We start from the raw sequence: 16,248 nt of genomic DNA on the forward strand, positions 1-16,248 counted from the left end.
TCAGGTCATGTTGGACATTCCTCAAAATGATGAGTTTATCTATATTAATCTTCCTAGGGCAGGCCTATTCGGCTTAGCATAATCTCGGCAGTTCCGTCCCAGGCTTAGCAAATGTCATGAATTCCTCCTTTCTCCCCTCGTAAACCTAAAAATGGAACTCCCCATCTGACCCAGGGATCCCACTTCTAGGAATATATCACAAGATACTAGAAATCCCACTCAGAACGGATATATGCACCCCTATGTTCATAGCACCACAATTATCCATAGCTAAGATTTGGAAACAGCCTAAGTGGGTAAAAAAAACGACAACTGTGGTACATCTACACGATAGAATACTATGCTGCAGTAAAAAAGGTATGGTGCTTTTGAGTAGGACTTCTTGCTCATATCCTGAATCTTCCACTTGATGTATATATGAACTTGAAAAGTTACTCTAAACCTCAGCTTCCTTAGATTTAATTTCTCCAGAAGCAGACTCTGAGACAAGGATTTGAGTAGAAGTAGTTTATTTGGTAGGTGATTCCAGAAAGTGAACAAGTGGAAAATTGAGAAAAAGAAGGGGGGGAAGGTAATAAAGAGTGAGATAAAAATAAAGGGTTTTATTATTATGGGCAACTGAGAGACTCAATCACACAGGGACCCCAGAAGTGACTGATTAGAACACAACTTAAAATTTTTTCACTGAGGGGAGAGAAAGCTGGTGTATTTATCCATCAACATCTATACTTTATTGGTGAAAGGTCACTTTTGGGGTGTCAGTATGTTGGCACTTCTGACCTACCCACTTGGGCTAAGCACATTTTGTAGAGATGACTTGGGCAGCAAGATGCTGGAAACCACTGGTGCATAAGGAAACAGTCTGCTCATGATCTCAAGGGTGAGTCAAGGTGATACTGGAAGGGCATTGGCAGGCATGCTACAGGATGATAGGATGTTACTAACTTTATATAGGTGTGTGGTAGAGATTAAGGAGATAATGCATATAATGTGCTTAGCAAAGTGCTTGATACATATAAGCACTCAATAAAAACAATTATTAAGAATATTATTCACATCTTCATGGCCATTATACTAACAAATGAGAATAAGAGGACAATACAATGTGGTAGACTATTGCTAAGTGCTTAGAGAGAACTGGAGAGACACTGAGAGCCAATATTCAGGGAAGGTTCCTCCTGCAGAACCAATTTTTGCAAGATGAACTTTGAAGGACGCATATGATTTTTTATAGGCAAAACAGCTGCATAATGGAGATAAGATAAAAGATAAAGCATTTATAAAATGTTGGTGGGTAACTTTTAGGTTCAGAATGAATTAGAGGCTATTATTAAATCATTCATTCATTCATTCACTCATGAACAAAAATGTTGAACACTGTCAATATCCCAGACAATAACCAAGACTGAGATTTTGAAGATAATAAATAAAAAAAATCAAGATTCAATATTTGTCTAAAAATATAGTATTAATACATATAAACCTTTATATGTGTACCAAATATGAAATGCATATGTAGCTAAAATTAAGTGAAGTAACCAGTAACTGTAGATGTCTCTAGAGAAAGCAACTTTGGGCAAAGGTAGTAGGAACACTAATTTTTTTACCATGTACCCTTTGAATTTTAAAACATATGCTTTATATATTGCTTATTAAAAAAAAAACAAAAAACAAACAAACAAAAAACCAGTATGTTTAAAAGAGGTTTGCAGCAGACACCCTGTCTTGTATGTCATGACAAAGGAGGAATTCCAACTACTTCTTGATGGCCAGGTGGTCAAGCACTGAAGATCAATTCCATGGGCTTCCCCCAACGCCTTCCTTTAAAACATTTGTCATGTGTTTCTTTAGTCTACCATCAGTGGGCCAAATCAAATTCACTCCATTCAGCTTTGCTCCAATCAGCCCCTAAACCCAGAGTACAAATTCTGGTGTTGACATTTGCATCCCACATGGGAGGGTCTGGCTCTTTTACATCTCCACTCCCCCCCCCACCCCCACTCTCTCCTTAAAGTGCCAGTCACCCTTTCCCTGTGGGGAGAAGCCAGAGCTAAAGATCCACAGTGGAAAACCTGGAGTGATTGGTTGTTTAGAAGCCATGGGGCAAATTAAATAATCCCAGACTAATGGTTAATTCTTGCACACTTTGCAGAAGTATTTACTGACTTGTACTATGTTGGACTTCGTTCCAGGTGCAGAGCCAAGAAGTTTATTACATGCAGTCCCCACTCTTGAAGATCAGTCATGAACATATGGGAGTTCCCAACTAGATCCAGAGGGGGGCGCCCTCCTGTTGACGCTCAGCCTCACCAACTCCTTACAGTTTTGGATTAGTCACTCTCTAACCATAGTCTCTCTTGCTTTTCTTCCATTTTAAAACTTTGGCTGAGAAATTGCTTAGAAAATGCAATGCATAGCATTGGCAAAGTACTCAAACATCTCGAAAGAGCTTTTAATGCGCTTTCAGAAGCCATTTTTCAGTCGACTGCTGACATGTTTATTGACTTTCTACTATGTGCCAGGTGACATGGTTCTACCATATGGCAGGTCCTAGGGTGAGGTGACAGGAGGTGTTAAAAAATAAATAAGGTATAGCCTCTAGCTCTCGGACATTATATTTTAATTAAAGAAATGCATGAATATCAATAACACTAAAATATAGCATATGATGATTACCAAATTAATGGTACATAGATAATGTCCTACCATAGTTGAAAGATTAAAGATCTTAGGTTTTGGAAATGGTTAGCTAATAATAGGACAAAAATAGTTGGAGATGATTTATCAAAAGTTCTGGGAGGTTGGAGCAGATGCCTGGATGGAGTAGGCTCGGAGGATAAATGGAGAAAGAGGAATTGGAGACAAAGAGAATAAACAACATTACATTTTGTCCTACAGTCCAGTTTTCCCATTGTTCAAATAGCTACAATAGTTATCTTTTGTTAGTATTTATCTGATATACCTTTTCTCATCCATCTACTTATACTTCAACCCTTCTAGGGACTTATGCTTTAGTTGAGCCTTGCACATGTCATATATTTAAATCTTTAAAAAGTATAATATGAAGCTACATCCATCAACTTGAGATAAATATATTTACTTTTTAAACTATATTATATTGTTTTTTAAACAACTTAATTTGTACTTTCTCTTCACCTTGATTTATTATTTTGCTTTTATCATTTAAAAAAATTAGGAAATATAACATATATAAAAATATTTTATAATAGTATTTAAAAACAACAATAAGCATCCATGGAACACTCCTACAGCAAAAACCCATATAAACTGTATTTGCCTCCTTCCCCAATGAAGAACCCATAACTTGAATATTTGTAATAATTCTTCCCATTTATATAGTCTTTACCACTTACATACCTATCCTCATGCTATATATTGCCTATTTTTTCTGCTTATTATGGCATATACTATGGTATTTCATTCTGCATATTTTTAGTGACTTGATTCTTTTATTAATTTTCTTAGCATCTTTATAATTGTTTATGAATGTAAGACCATTCCTTTAGAGGTACACTAAGCTTCTGAAAAAAAGCTTCTAAAGGATTCACCAAATTGCCTGATCTGCATGTTTTAATGAAGGATTATAGTGTGTTTGGGTGGTTAATTCTTCCTGCAAATATGCTGCAAAAACAAAGCTTAAAAAAAGTCATGTATTTGGCCGTTTCTGTTTATATTTAGCACTTGTCCTCGATATGTAATCGCATTTCAATTCCAAAGAGAAATTAGTGGCAGTGGCTGGCGCCTTTTAAAGCTTGGTGTACTAGCTACATGATTAGTCCTCCAGCCTGGGAAGGAGTAGCTCCTCTCACCCAGCTATCTGCTTGCAAACACACGCTTTGCTGAATACCAGTCCTTGAATCTCCAAAGAAGAAACATGGCATTTACTTTAGAATTATGCAAAACAAAGCCACTGCCATAATGATTATGAGCTCATCCTGGGTGTATCACTATCCATACATATGCTAAGGGTATTTAACCTTTTAAGGAATCAATTATGCATATGTGATATGCATCTAAATGCCGCACAGCCTTTCTCTACTTGTTTCTAGGTATATTCAGTTTTGAAGTGCCAATAAACAGCATGATCTAAGTGTGTTTACATTTTAGTAGTAGGCAGCTTATTTCTCTCAAAGCTTTCTGGGCAGAAAGCTTTCAGGGATTAGCAGAGGGAATCTCAGAGTTGGTGGAGTCCCAGGTCAGTTGGTCTGACTTCCTCATATAGAGCATTTCCTCATTCAAATGGAGATGTCCTAGTCACTGTTGACTGCCCAGGCAACAAAGGGAATAAGGGCTGGAATACAAAGGTATAGAAAGAAAAAACAATGAGAAGAGGAGAAGCAAATATCCATCCATTGCTTACCCCTTACAATTCAGTGGTTCTCAACCTTCCTAATGCCGCGACCCTTTAATACAGTTCCTCATGTTGTGGTGACTCCCAATTTCATTGTTACAAATTGAACATAATTAAAGCATAGTGATTAATCACAAAAACAATATGTAATTATATATGTGTTTTCCGATGGCCTTAGGCGACCCCTGTGAAAAGGTCGTTTGACCCCCAAAGGGGTCGCGACCCACAGGTTGAGAACCCCTGCCTTACATCCTTGTACTTGCCCCCACTTTTCAGATGAGAACACTGAGACCTAGACAACTTCAGTTTCCTGCCCAAGGTCTGAAGCTTGGAATTAAAACCAGGTCTATGTGACAGAGTATGCTTACTACAACATACATTTTTTTTTTTTCCTGTAAAGAAGTGACTTGTTCTCGAAGCAATGGGTTAGAGCTAGAGAAATATTTTTATCTCTTCTATCCTACAAAGAGCCCAGTTACAGATTTTTCTCTATGTAGATTATTTATTAAAAGCTCATTGATGACAGCTCCTAAACCAGTCTGGGTCTCTCAGCAATTTCTATGTCACTTTCTCATTTCCCACAGAAAGTCAATTATTTCAAAAATATGACAGCAACTTTTTTGGTCCCAAAATATTTTGCCCACTCGAGGCATGCAGGAGGCAAGAAAATGTAGCTGCTGTTCAAAATACCTGTTTCCTATCTCCTCATGTATTTTTTTTGTCTGATTTTTTTTATTGCTTAAAATATTACAAGTAGTACATTTGTCTCCTTCCCCCCTCCCCCCTTGCCCTTCCCTCAGCCTCCCCTCCCCCCCAGTGTCTTGTGTCCATTGGTTATGCTTATATGCATGTATACAAGTCCTTTGGTTGATCTCTTACCCCCGCAACCCTCCCCAGCCTTCCTACTGTAGTTTGACAGTCTGTTTAATGCTGCTCTGCCTCTGTATCTATTTTTGTTAATCAGTTTATAATGGTCTTTATTATCCATAAATGAGTGAGATCATGTGGTATTTTTCTTTCACCGACTGGCTTATTTCAGTTAGCATAATGCTCTCCAGTTCCATCCATGCTGTTGCAAATGGTAAGAATTCCTTCATTACAGTAAATGTTCCCACTGGAACATCCTTCTACTGGCTAAAGCCAATACATGTGTTTTCCATGGGGCCTACAGGCATAAAAGTAAGCTCCATATCGTTTTGAAAACTCACATTTAACTTAAAAATCCCATGGTAATTTTGTATGTTGTGGTGTTGTATCTTCATGTTTGTTTGAGTGTTTTTTTTATTTTAATACAGGCCTGACAGATTTTTAATTCAATTGAAACTTCAGGTTGTGCCCTTTCTTTTCTATGACACCGTGCACCGTCTATGTAACCTAGGGTTGTGAATTGTGCTCAGGAGGACTAGGTAGATTCAAGTCACTCTCTCCCTGCAGCCAGATCCTGCAGCCTTGAGTACTTCAAAACAAAACCATCTCAGCATCCAGTCTAAGAACTCTCCACATGGCAGACCTCTGCAGCCATTCAAACCAAAGGAGTCACAGATAGGCACTACCTTGGCATCAAAGAGAAACCTGTACCCCCATGGCTCTCTGCCACTGACACAGGTTTTGAGACCAGGAGTGGTCTGAATCGTGATTTCTGAAAAGTGCCTCTGATATTGGTTGTCTTTTAAAACCAAATCTTGTGTTGTTAGGAAGTACTCGTAGAAACAGTCTCGGCAGTCGAAGTAGATGGGCAAATTTGAGTCCTCTAGGCCTCATTTTCTTGCAGAGGGCAGGGTATAAACCTGAACTTTTCATCTTCTTTTGTGAGTTGCCCCCATGGCTTCTGAATTCCTATGCACATAGGTCCAACAAAGACAACATCAGTACCCCGGGTGATATTGATCATAGTCAACTCTTGAGACTATTTTATTCAGGCAGATAGAATATGTCTATGACTAAAGTATTTAAATGATCTTTGCACTTTATACTGATTTCAGGGATCTTAATTGTATCATTTCCAAGTATGATGGCATCTTTATCAGATTAATGGCACTGGCTGCAAGCTAAAGTTCTCAGTGTGCCCTCTGCCAAAATTTAGGAGGTTGCTTGGATTTGAGGAATTTCTAACCTTATTAAAACACACACACACACAGATGAAAAATGTGCAGAGAGATTCTCATAGTTCTTACAACTTAAGCATCACCTAGTGGCATGCTCCAAATGGTCATATTGCTAGCTCTCATTGTTTAGTAGGCAAAGATTAGAAGAAAACTTTGTAACAAAGCAAAGCTCAAAGCTGGAACTTTGGCGTTGAAATCATAGTCAAAAAAGCGGTAAGAGGAAACAGCAATCCTAAATGACTCACTAGATAAGATGGACTTAATTGACATCTTCAGAATATTTCACCCTAAAGCAACAGAATATACATTCTTCTCCAGTGCACACGGGACATTTTCAAAGATAGACCACATATTAGGACATAGGCAAAGTCTCTTCAAATTCAAGAGGATAGAAATCATAACAAGCATCTTCTCAGATCACAGTGGCATAAAACTAGAAATCAACTACAATAAAAACAAGGGGGAAAAATCAAACACTTGGAGGCTAAATAGCATGCTATTAAACAATGATTGGGTTACCAAAGAGATCAAAGAAGAAATAAAAAGCACCCTGGAAACAAATGACAATGAAAACACAACAATCCAAAAAAGACCTATATGCTGAAAACTACAGGACATTGAAAAAAGAGATAGAAGAAGACATAAACAGATGGAAGAACATACCATGTTCATGGATTGGTAGAATCAACATCATTAAAATGTCCATACTACCCAAAGCAATCTATAAATTCAACGCACTTCCCATTAAAATACCAACGGCATATTTCACAGACCTAGAACGAACTCTCCAAAAATTCATCTGGAATAAAAAAAGACCCCGAATAGCTGCAGCGATCCTGAGAAAGAAGAACGAAGTAGGTGGGATCTCAATACCAGATATCAAGCTGTATTACAAAGCCACTGTTCTCAAAACTGCCTGGTACTGGCACAAGAACAGACATATAGATCAATGGAATAGAATAGAGAACCCCGAAATTGACCCGAACCAATATGCTCAATTAATATTTGACAAAGGAGGCAAGAACATATAATGGAATCAAGACAGTCTCTTTAATAAATGGTGTTGGGAAAATTGGACAGATACATGCAAAAAAATGAAACTAGACCACCAACTTACACCATACACAAAAATAAACTCAAAATGGATAAAGGACTTAAATGTAAGACAGGAAACCATAAAAATACTAGAGGAATCCAAAGGCAACAAAATCTCAGACATATGCCGAAGCAATTTCTTCACTGATACAGCTCCTAGGGCATTGGAAACTAAAGAGAAAATAAACAAATGGGACTACATCAAAATAAAAAGCTTTTGTACAGCAAAAGAAACCATCAACAAAACAACAAGAAAGCCCACTGCATGGGAGGACATATTTGCCAATGTTATCTCTGATAAGGGTTTAATCTCCAACATTTATAGGGAACTCTTACAACTTAACAAAAGGAAGATAAACAATCCAATCAAAAAATGGGCAAAGGACCTAAATAGACACTTTTCAAAAGAGGACATTCAGAAAGTTAAGAGACATATGAAAACATGCTCAAAGTCACTAATCATCTGAGAGATGCAAATCAAAACAACAATGAGGTACCATCTCACACCTGTCAGAATGGCCATCATCAACAAATCAACAAACGACAAGTGCTGGAGAGGATGTGGAGAAAAAGGAACACTTGTGCACTGCTGGTGGGAATGCAGACTGGTGCAGCCACTATGGAAGACAGTATGGAGTTTCCTCAAAAAGTTAAAAATGGAACTCCCATTTGACCCAGTGATCCCACTTCTAGAAATATATCCCAAGAAACCAGAAACACCAATCAGAAAGGATATATGCATCCCTATGTTCATAGCAGCACAATTTACCATAGCTAAGATTTGGAAACATCCTAAGTGCCCATCAACAGACGAATGGATTAGAAAACTGTGGTACATCTACACAATGGAATACTACGCTGCTGTAAAAAAGAAGGAACTCTTACCATTTGCCAAGCATGGATGGAACTGGAGAGCATTATGCTAAGTGAAATAAGCCAGTCAGAGAAGGATAAATACCACATGATCTCACTCATTTGTGGAATATAATGAACAACATAAACTGATGAACAAGGACTGATCCAGAGACAGAGAGGCATTGATTGGACTGTCGGGCCTTGGAGGGAATGTAGGGGAGGGTAGGGGTAAGGGGGAGAGATAAACCAAAGGTCTTATCTGCAAGCATATAGGCCTAACCAATGGACACGGACAACAGGGGGGTGAGGGATGAGCCGGGGTGGGGTGGGGTAGGGGATAACGTGGGGATAAGGACACATATGTAATATCTTAATCAATAAAAAATATATTTAAAAAAAGAAAAAAAGAAGCGGTAAGTTGCATATGTGTATAAGGATATCTCGCTTTCTTCATTCCAATAAACAAACACAGAAACAAATATAAACAAATGTGCTTCATCACTTTGTCACTGGGAGTGTGGTCCTGGTCCAGCAACATCAGCCTCAACTGGGAACTTATTAGAAATGTGAAATCTTAAGCCTCACCCCACATCCTCTGAATCAGACCTGCAATTTGACAAGATTCATATGCATGTTAAAGTTTGAAAAGTTTAGAATATCATTGAAAAGATCTACAAGAATCTAGTGACAGTAAATGACTGAGGGAGGGCCCCTGGGTGGCTGATGATAAAAGAAAAAGGAGACTTATTTTCATTATATATCCTTTTTAATTTTTGAATTTTGTACTATATGTATTAATACCTATTCAAAATTATCTTCTTAAAGTTTATTTAACCATTAATTGGAAAAATAAAAATAATGATAATGATAAAAAATAACAATCATGAGGAAGTAAAACCGCTAGATAAATTTTAAAATTTCTAATAATAAAAAATTCATTACTATAAATAAATTGTAAGCAAATTTAGTACACTATTTATCTTAATTTGGTGTTAGCAAAATCATCAGTAAGTTTTGCAAATTCCACTTTTTAAACTATGTGAGCTTAAGGTTGAGCTGTACTAATTCTTTTTACATGGATAGCCTCTTAGAGTTCAGTGCCTAAGTTTAACTTTGATAAAGGATGACTTTTAACTATGGCAGGTGACAGTGCTCATCAAAAGTAAAATGAGTGGACAAGATTCAGAAAATCTCAAAGGCAATAATAAAATATGTTTGGTTTTTCATTCACAATTAATTATGAACACATTTGAAATAATATTAAAATGTGCCCCAATTTTCTCTGGTTCTTGTCTTACAGAATTAATCATTTAGACAAAATGGTCATTCACATCATTTGTTTACTTTACAAAAAAATAGTATTATAGTTACCTATCCTCTGCCATTGGGATGTACATGCCAAGCGACAGGGCTTTGTTTTGTTTTATTAATTGATGTAGTCACAACCTCTAGAACAGGGCCTAGCACATAGTAGGTACTCAACAAATATTTGTTAAGCAAATGAATGGAATAAACTTGAAACCTATTAGTTTTTATTAAAGCATACCAAAAGAGGGCAATGGTTTTTTTTTTTTTTTTTAGCAAATCTATTATTTAGCAGGAATCACTTACAACTAGCACCTTTGCTTTAAAAATAAAATTCAGAACCTCCGTAAATAGCCCATCTAATACTTGCAGTTTTCATCCTGACATGTTACTTTTAGTAAAGACCTTGGTAAGCCAAAAGAGAAAATTTCATTTTCTATTAGAAAACTGATCAAGCAAAAGCAGAGAGCTAAATAATGCTAAACAAAGACCTTTCTCCAAAATAGAAAATGAAAAAACCCCCCAAACTATGAGGCACTTCTACTCAGGAAAGAAAACTACTGTGTGCACATGAATTAAGCACTTTGGATTCATTAGAGAGCCTTTGGGTTCCTTAAGGGGCTCCTTTATAATTTTCTAATCCGGGGTGCTGCATTTTAACCACTGCCCTAGTGAGGGTAGGCTAACCTGTTCCTAATAGTGCTTAGGAAAAAGAACTAGGTCTGATGTAAATATCTCTGCATCTGTGCATCTATTATTCCTGCATTTTCATAATTATAATTCCTGTCCCTTGCTACCCCTCCTCCCCCGAATCCAATATGAACCATAGTTTCAGCTTCCTGGGAAGGCCAAGCTTTTCCCCTGCGTTTGCAGAGAGCAAGGGAGGAGAAAGCTCAGTGTTTGCTAAACTCTCCCCCTTTTAGTATACAGAATTGGATGGCATAAAAATCCCAACTCCAGCTAGCCTGGAGGAAGGGCAAGGTGGACAGAGAGTCAGGTGGCAAGTGACAGGAAAGGTTTAGTGCCTGGCAATCGTGGGGCCTGGATTTTCCGGCACAATTCTCATTTAGTGCAACTTCATTCTCTCAAATAAACGTAAACTACCAAATATGTGGCTAATAGTGGTTTAAATTTTATACCTTTGTGAGACTTTTCATAGATGTTTATTAAAGGACAATGGATGCTCACATGACAATATTTTTGTTCTGAAAAACAGTTAGTTGTTCGGCATTTTCTTTGGCCCTAAATGGAACCTAGCAAATGAAACCAGCCACACTCTATGAATACCCAGGTTCCCCAAATATGTAATTTAACTTGTCCCCTGGTTCTCTTCCAGCACAACCTAGAGTTTCCTTGCAATTATGTTTAATTCAATGAATATTTCCTTTTAATTTCAAACAGACTGAAATAGGTTCTTGACCTTAAACATACATAACAATTTGAAAAAAAGTGATTAATTCAGCCAAATTTTAGTCATTTGACATAGTATATTTTTACCAGTAGATCCCTTTTAGATCTGAATTTTTGAAGAAAACATATACAAATCAGTGTGCCCAGTGCCCCAGAATGGACTGACCTTTCTCTCTCTGTTCAAGCTTTGTTTATATTCTGCGGAAGCTAATGCAACTCAAATGTTTTCCATAATATGGTATCATTTTCCAGAACCTCATCTGTCTCCTGCCTAGTCTCCTCTGCTTCACAGTATTCATGTTAGATTAAACAGGAAAGATGAGTGCTTTTACAAGAGATAATTGCAAGTTAAGTCGCAGGAAACACAAGAGTAAACTAATTTGATAGTTATAGATATTCCATGACTGTGACGTTAGTGTTTTTATTCCACTGTCTTCATAATAATGCAGAGAGAGTGCAAAACTTTAATTAAGGTGATAGCTGCAAAAGGCAGGTCTCTGGGAATTCATGGGAGAAGCAGAGGCAAGAGGAAGACAGCAATAATTGAGAAACAAACCCACACAGGCGAATGCTGACTCTGCGTTAGGAAACTGAGATGAGTAGGAAGGAGGCAGCCAAATTAGACAGGTGGAAATAAAGCAGATAATAGCCCCTGTTTACTAAGCAGCTGTGATATGCCAGGCGCGCAGGTCAGCATTTTGCATTTTGGGTGTTTGGTCATCACAACAACATCTCATGGTGTCATTATGGAGGAAGGGACCTTGGCTCAGAAAGGTTGAAAACCTAACAACGCTACACAGCAAGTAAAAATATATTTAGAACTACAATATCCCTGATGTCACTGGAGGACAGCTAGAGGTGAAGGAGAGTTAAGATCTGAATAGGGGTTCAGTCACTAAGTCCAATGTTTCCCGATGCGCAGCTCTGGTCCACATGTTCATCGGAATCTGCTAGTGCTGATGAATGTTGCAGTTTCTCAGTTGTCACTCAGGTCTATTCATTTTGCATCCCCAAGGTATCGGACCCTAGGATCTTCATTTTACTAGTAAACAAAATCGCTAGGTGACACATACTACACAAAAAATGAGACCATCTACCCTCATGGAAGGAGGTTCAGATTATACATTTCAGCCCAAGCTTGGCAAGGGGTATCTCCTTTGTAGATAAGTATATACTCAATTTCTAAGGTTTGGGAGAATTCCATTCTAAATAATAACCCCTTTGATTTTATGGTTTTCTAAAATTATTAAAAAGACCTTCAATAATTTGCTTAGTTCATAAAACTATAGGAGCTCAAAGTTTAGGAAGGATGATAAAGGTCAGTGTAGGACCTAATGCCCAACCTATACTCCTTTAAGCCTCCTCTGTGAAACACTATCTCCTAGTAATGGAGACCTCACTCTTTCATGAATCAGTGATATCAATACTGTGACTGCGAAGGGTGCTAACCTACCCCCACATATGGATTGAATGCTTGCTCTGGGCCTCATTACCTAGAATAATATTTGCAAAAATAAATCAAGTCTATCAGTCTCCTATTTTAAATTCTTTAAAGGATTTCCATTGCAACTGGAATAAAAGTCAAATGTCCTCTACCATGGCCTGTAATACGCTGCCTAGGATTTCACTCACTCCTTACCGAGTATCTGGCATTTAAGAATGTTCTCAGCTCATTCAAATTGCCCATGTGGTTCCTTCTCCCTGTGTTTCACTTTCAGGTCTCAGATTAAATGTCCCCTTTTCCAAGAGTTCTTCCCTGATCATCTTATGTAAATAGGTGAACCCCCTCCACACACCCCATCCCACTATTCTATGCCATTATAGCCTGTTTTGTTCCCCTTAAGAATGAGTGTTATAATTTTTAATGATATTCAACATGTTAGTTTACTTATGATTTGTCAGCCAAGCCCACTTTACACAAAACTATAAACACACATTAGACTGTAAACTCCATAAGGAAATGGTCCATTGTTGTATATCCCATCTTCAAGCACATTATGTGGTTGTGTAATATCTCTCTCACACTCACACACACACACACACACACACACACACACACACACACACACTTCTTCTTAAGTAAATGGTACTAGTACATTTGAATTATGCTGACTTGACACCACCATGGCAACCACCTAATCTGCAACAAAGAAAACTGTCTTTTTATGAAAAAACTCATTTCTGGCGATGATAAGATTTTAGGTTGAGCACCCTTGTGACCTCAATCATGAGAGAAATAAATATGAAATATAACATATCTAGTAGACATTTTATACTTTGGATGAACTCTGGTCTACCTACCGGTTGTCTTAGATTTGGATTCTGGCTCTCTCAATGACAAGCTCGGTGGTTGTGCCCAGTCGCCTCCTCTCTCTGGGCCTTACTGGCCCTACCCATACAGTGAGGGAGTTGAATATATGATCTCCAAGATCCTTTCGAGCTCAGACACAGGTTAATTCAGACTTAAAGATCAGGAAAAGCCCTGATATTTTATGACATCTTGAAATAGCAGAGTCAATGCCAGCAAAAGCTTATGTCCAGTTTTATATTACGTGAGAAAAATAAAGTCCTATTTGTTTAAAGCACTGATATTTGGGTTTTCCTATATTTGAAGCTGAAAGCATTCCCAACTGAAACATACAATCTCATGAATATCTTCCCCATTTATTCCTATTTTTATAACCATCATTTGAATGGTGACATAATGATCAATATACCAAAAATTGCTTAGCTAATTCTCTATTCGGGGAATTATGTATGTTTTCTGGAAAATTTCTAGGTCTGCTCCTTAAAATATTTTGATGTTAGGAAAAATTAAAGTTAGAATTTTGGATACATCTTCCAGAATAAAAAAAAAGACTATTAGATACCCTTTTTCCATATACTGCTAGACATTTATTGATACCAAATTACCTTAAAGACATGTATCAAATTCTATAATTTCCAACAAAAGTAGGTTGAGAAAAGCCTACAATGTGTATCTCATATTTTACAATATTAACGTACACTAAGTAGCATCTTCCTAAACCTTTTTAATTTTTTTGCTTTGTTTTCTGTTAGTCTACAATTTTGGAGACAGGGAGGTTCGGTAATTGGTTCTTTTGCCCTTGTCAAGCTCTTCTGGCATTGTTATGCACCTGCAAATGGAAAGCAAAATATATCTGCTCACCATGTGATAATGAAATCACAAAAAAGAGAGCCATTATTCTACACAAGTAAGAAATTCTCAGAGAAGGGTGCAAATATCTGCAAAAACAAAGACTTGGAATAATCTCTACTTCCTGATTTCCCCCCATTTGCAGTTTGTTTTATAAATGGGAACATTCTACTGCTTCATATATTTGCAGTATTGCCACATAGAAGAGAGAGTTGTGTCGCTCTGGATTTGTCCAAGAAGCGGAAGCAAGACCTGCGGATGGTACCACAAGGAAAAAGATTTCTCCTCATCATGAATACAATTATATCAGCGGAGGCTGCCTAAAAGGTCACAAGCTACCTCAAATATGTGAACTTCCTGGTATCGAGAGTACTCATACTGAAATGGATGACCGGCACAGATGCAATAGGAAGGGAACAATGAAGAACAGCAGAAATTTGACCCAGATGACTTCTAAATCCATTAAAAAGTCATCTAAGAAATAATCTTGCCATGGTTTGTTGAAGAGTTTCTTCTAACCAAGCCCTGAATGCGGGAGATCTTTATTTCTAAGTATAGAAATAAAATACTTCTATTTTATTTCTTACCAAATACCAAATCCAACTGCTAAATTTGTCACCATAAAACATATAGGATATATGATGTACATATATAAATTATAAATTATTATAAGTATATATGTATATATTCACCCCTTGGCCAATAGTCTCAAAATGGAAAAATCACATTATTTCTAAGCAACAGAGATATTGGATTTAAATTGTTTTGGAACAAAAGGTTCCTAGAACACACAAATACACACACACACACACGCCCTGAATCTACATTATCCCTTGATCTTGTTCTGGGTCCCACAGTGGTTCATGCACTTTGATCTATCAGAGCTGATACACTAATGGAACAGATTTCTGTCTTGCTATTTGCATTTGTTCCAAGCACAGTCAGTAAAGTACAGGAAATTCATCAGCTGCATTTATATGACCCTAATTATTTGCTGGTATTTGCTTCTGTACAGATTCATGTAAATCACTGAACTCAAGGAATGCACTGCTGTCTAGTGAGTGTGCCTACTATGGTTGCCCTCTAATACGCAGGGGTGTGGTCCTTGTGCTGAAGTCAAGGGCAAGGTTTTATAAGCTATCACTAGAGGCCCAATGCACGAAAATTCGTGCAAGGGTAAGCGTTCCTTCCCCCAGCTGCTGGCACTGGCTTTCCTCCAGCACCTGGGACCTGGGCTTCCCTCCTCTGGCTGCCAGTAGGCACCCAGGACCTGGGCTTCTCTCCCTCTAGCCGCCCGCAGGCACCCAGGACCGCCGAGCGGCTTCCCCAGGCTGGGCCTCGGCTTTGTCAGGAAGGACGTCCAGAATGACGTCTGGAAGACATCCAGTCTAGCCAGTCTAATTAGCATATTACCCTTTTATTAGTATGGATTGCTTTTGGAGAGAACACCCAGGGTTGGCACATACAATTGAGCAGGTCATGTCTGAGCAAGTGTGTCCAGTTGAGGGCCGTATGGGGACTGAAATCCAGTCTATACCCAGCTCATCAAGCCATAGCCCTGGTACTGGACCATTTCCACTAGAAGATGCAGGCCTTTGTCTAATTCCCACAAAGTCTATGGGCAGTTCTGAGAACAATGCCTGACTAATATCTGGAGACTCTTCCATTAGTTAACAACAACAACTATATGCAGATGCTTCTTGTGACCTCCCATCAAATGCTATTCCCAGGTGATTTATAAATAACTAGAGGCCTGATGCATGAAATTTGTTCAAGGGTAGGCCTTTGCAGCCCTGGCTGCCTTGCAGCCCTGTGGACCCCGCCCCCCCACCCCGCCTTGGCTTGGGGCTGCCTGCATCAGCCGGCAGGACCCCTGGATCCCCAAGTTCCATGGGAAACCCCCGGATTGATCAACCTGGAGAGGGGGGGCTGGGCCCTCCTCTTTGGGG

At 38.3% G+C, this 16,248-nt stretch overlaps 1 protein-coding gene across 1 annotated transcript in view; it reads right to left on the reverse strand.

The window, feature by feature from the left end:
- Window positions 1–16,248, reverse strand: part of KCNH8 (potassium voltage-gated channel subfamily H member 8) — a 275,437-nt gene that overhangs the window by 173,399 nt on the left and 85,790 nt on the right. The gene's annotated exons all lie outside the window — the stretch shown is intronic.

Source organism: Myotis lucifugus, unplaced genomic scaffold, assembly GCF_000147115.1.
Source record: "Myotis lucifugus unplaced genomic scaffold, Myoluc2.0 scaffold_8, whole genome shotgun sequence".
In the NCBI taxonomy this organism is placed as follows: Eukaryota; Metazoa; Chordata; class Mammalia; order Chiroptera; family Vespertilionidae; genus Myotis; species Myotis lucifugus.